Source organism: Gymnoscopelus braueri, assembly GCF_963280865.1.
Source record: "Gymnoscopelus braueri genome assembly, chromosome: 15".
Lineage (NCBI taxonomy): Eukaryota > Metazoa > Chordata > Actinopteri > Myctophiformes > Myctophidae > Gymnoscopelus > Gymnoscopelus braueri.
The window spans coordinates 45,483,940-45,487,972 of record NC_137620.1 but is presented as its reverse complement, the minus strand read 5'-3'; positions in this window follow the sequence as shown (position 1 = coordinate 45,487,972).

The window sequence follows — 4,033 nt, the reverse complement described above, 5'->3', positions numbered from 1 at the left end:
TTAAGTACACTTTTGAGGATTATTTTTTTACTTTACTGATGTATTTCCCATTTCCAATACTTTTACTTCTACTCCACTACATCTCAAAGGCAAATATTGTACTTTTACTCCACTACAATTATTTGAAAACTTTAGTTTAAATCAAATATAATGAATTAAAATTGGATTAAGCCGTGGGTGAAGAAATGCGGGAAATAAATGATCTATAAATCTATATAGGCCTATTATAGATCTATATTATAGCTTTTAAAAAGCACTAAATCTCAGCGTGCGTTTGTAGTATTTTAATATGAGGTCATTTTCCATCAGGCACAAATCAGCCGCCTACTACGTGTGCTTTGCCCCATAGACATATAAAGGTAGACGCCTCCTCCGGCTCTTGAGGCGTCTGTATCTCGGGCGCGCACCAGCTTCCGCCCTCAGTCGCGTGAGTCACAGAAGACGACGTTCGGTAGGCCAATCAGAGGCCTACTGAACGCCCCCTTCTGTGACGCACGCGACTGAGGGCGGAAGCAATACAAGGATATTGCAATACAGGTCGCTCCAATGAACTGCAGAGGCCAATGAGGTATCTAGGTTTCTATATCTATGCTTTGCCCGGCATCTGGGGTCCTTCCATTTCTAAATGGAAGGACTACGGTGGACCACTAAAGGCAGCTAAAGTCAGTGGTGGAAAAAGTACTCAAATTCTTTACTTAAAGGGATAGTTCACCCCCAAAATGCCTTTTTTTCTATCTATTAGTCACCCCATGGAGCCTTGAATCCATGGATATGTTTTCGTTTTTTTCGCATTCCTAAGCCAATAATTTGATGACCGGCAGCGGTTCCGGTAGGAGACACAAAGAGTCTCCTTTGTGTCTCCTACCAGAACAGCTGCCTACCGGTCCGCTGGTCATCAAATTATTGGCTTAGCAATGCGACAAAAACAAAAAAATATCCATGAATTCAAGTCTTCATGAGGTGACTAATCGATAGAAAAAAAGTCATTTTAGGGGTGAACTATCCCTTTAAGTAAAAGTACCAATACTGCAATATAGAAATACTCTGTTACAAGTAAAAGCCCAGAATTTCAAACTTACTTGAGTAAAAGAACAAAAGTATTGGTATAAAAATGTACTTAAAGTACCAAAAGAAAAAGTACTCATTATACAGAATGTCCATTTCAAGTTTTCAAATAGATATAATGTATATCTATTTTTTTGAATATAGCAGATCTACAAGCTCATAATGCGTCGCGATGCTAACTGTGTTAACACTGGTTCCATTTGTACATTTGCTCCATTTGGATCCACATACAGTATGGACACATGACTGCCTGTGGGAAAAAACACCTTGATTAAATATGAAAGAGTTAAAGAAAGGAAGGCTTGTAACTCTTACTTTTAATACTCTGTACAAAAAGTGTATTTCAAACATTTTGATCCCCAATGCGTTTACCACCCACCAACTATTACTGTTCATCAGGAAATGGAGAAAATAAAGAACCTGTGTTCCAATGGATCCAATGTAGTTATTATTTAGTCACAAGTTCACACAAACTTTCACATTGACTTGAAAAACATATTCAAAAATAGCAGATCTACAAGCTCAAAATGTGTCACGATGCGAGGCGTTGTGAGGTTGTAGATCTGTTATCTTTGCTACTTTTGTGTGACACTGTACTGTGACAGAGGAGGACACTGATTTAGAGGAGGAGAACAAACTAAATAAAGTTAAGTATGGAGATCAGAGGTTTCTGCCAGACAGCAACAACATACATACTGTACTAACAAGTTAGTCATTGGCTCCACCTGGTGGCTGGTGGTGGAACCAGCGTTGAATTGTAAACTACATAATGTGTTTTCATAGTCTATGAATCACAAGACTCACATTGTTCAGCATAGTTTAAATACAGCCTCTACAATACTATAATAATACAAGTAAAGTAAACGCAGAGCAGCACAGTGAATCCTATCACAAATTTCCTTTTGTGAGGGAACTAATCACACAAAGTACACTGTACTTCCCAAAAACAACTAGATTACATCAGCTACAATCTGGGAACCCATCGACAAATGAAAAGGAAAAACAGCGCCCTCTGCTGTTTTTTACTCTCTCACTTGGCTCTGTTATAGGGTATAAGGACGCGTGCGCGCAAGGAAACCAGGGTTTTGGTCTGCCTTCAGCCTTTCACCCGATGGTGCGACTATGTTTTCATTCCCACTAACAATATTTCTACACGGAACACTAACACCACTTCTCCCAGAGAACATGGATCGTTTTGGTTATGAGCCCACTTGTTTCTATGATGAAAGAGCAAGTTAAAATGTGAATATCTTTCCGTGGTTGTCTGCTCCGAGGACGCTATTGTTAAATGAGTTTCTGTTTGTTTCTAGTGGGAAGCAGAGCACAGACAGTAAATCCCGCCCACTATATTTGATTGGGTAAAGCGCGGCATGCTTCCTGATCTGAAGGCACGCCCACTTGTAGGTCAAGTGGGCCCGACAGATTCAAACGCAGAGCAGAATCTGTTCTTGAGAGATTACATCAGCTATTATCTGCACCTTTAGTTGGCACACACACTGTTCAGGGGTCTGCCATAGCAATATATATACAGACACACTGTTGCTTCAATCCACATTAAACGTGCCACAAACACAGTTCAGGGGTCAGCCATGAGAATAGTCACCAGGGACCTGTTTCACTGCACTTTAAAGCTGAGATTTTCTTTATTCTCTGTATAATGACAATACATTTAGATCCCATCATCTCAGTGTAAAAATATCCCATTATATCAATGTAAAAACAAAATCCCATAATATCAATATAAAATATCCCTTTTATATAAATGTAAACACAATATCGATGTAAAAATATCCCATTTTATCAATATACAAATATCCCATTATATAAATGTAAAAGTATCCCACAGTATGAATGTAAGAAATATCCCATTATATAAATGTAAAAGTATCCCACAGTATGAATGTAAAAAATATCCCATTATATAAATGTAAAAGTATCCCACAGTAAAAATATCCCATTATATAAATGTAAAAGTATCACACAGTATCAATGTAAACCCCACATGGTAGCACTTGAAATAAACTATCCTATTAACAAGCATTAATGAAGCAAGGGATAATCAATGGGGAGCAGGTCATTATTGAGAAATTAACCCTGACAGTGTGATTAGGTCTTTATCACCCTGAACAAAAACCTGGAAAAAAATTGAAAATTAAAAACAATAAACACGGCCCTCACGTATTAGAAGGACAATATGAGTCACCAGAACCAATTATGTGTGTTTTCAATGAATCTAACATGGTTAAAATGGAGTTTGAAGTATAAAAATGGGTTTATGTAGGAAGGGGACGTGACTGAAATGAATATCAAATATCTAAATACTGAATCAAGCAACTTAAACTGTGTAGGGTGAAACACAAAAGCCAGAGTAGACTTTAAAATCACCCCAGAGATATAAGTAAAAGTGGACACAAAATCAGGCAGCGCAGATTGATATGAGCAGGTGCTCTGAGTCTTTGATTAGACAGATTGATATGAACAGGTGCTCTGAGTCTTTGATTAGACAGATTGATATGAGCAGGTGTTCTGAGTCTTTGATTTGACAGTGGTCTGTTATTGAGTTCAGCGGACAATATTAAAAAATAACAGAACGGTGAATTTGGTGATTGACCAATCAGAATCTATTATTACACCAAGCCGTGTAATAAACTTAGTTACTGTGCACCACTGCTCTCACTCACAGACATCAGATAGACTGCAGTGGGATTACAGTTATGTACAGTTATGAGTCTATTGGACTCATCAATCATGTGTCACAGTTATGAGTCTATTGAACTCATCAATCATGTGTCACAGTTATGAGTCTATTGGACTCATCAATCATGAGTCACAGTTATGAGTCTATTGGACTCATGGATCAATAATCACAGTTATGAGTCTATTGGACTCATGGATCAATAATCACAGTTATGAGTCTATTGGACTCATCAATCATGTGTCACAGTTATGAGTCTATTGGACTCATCAA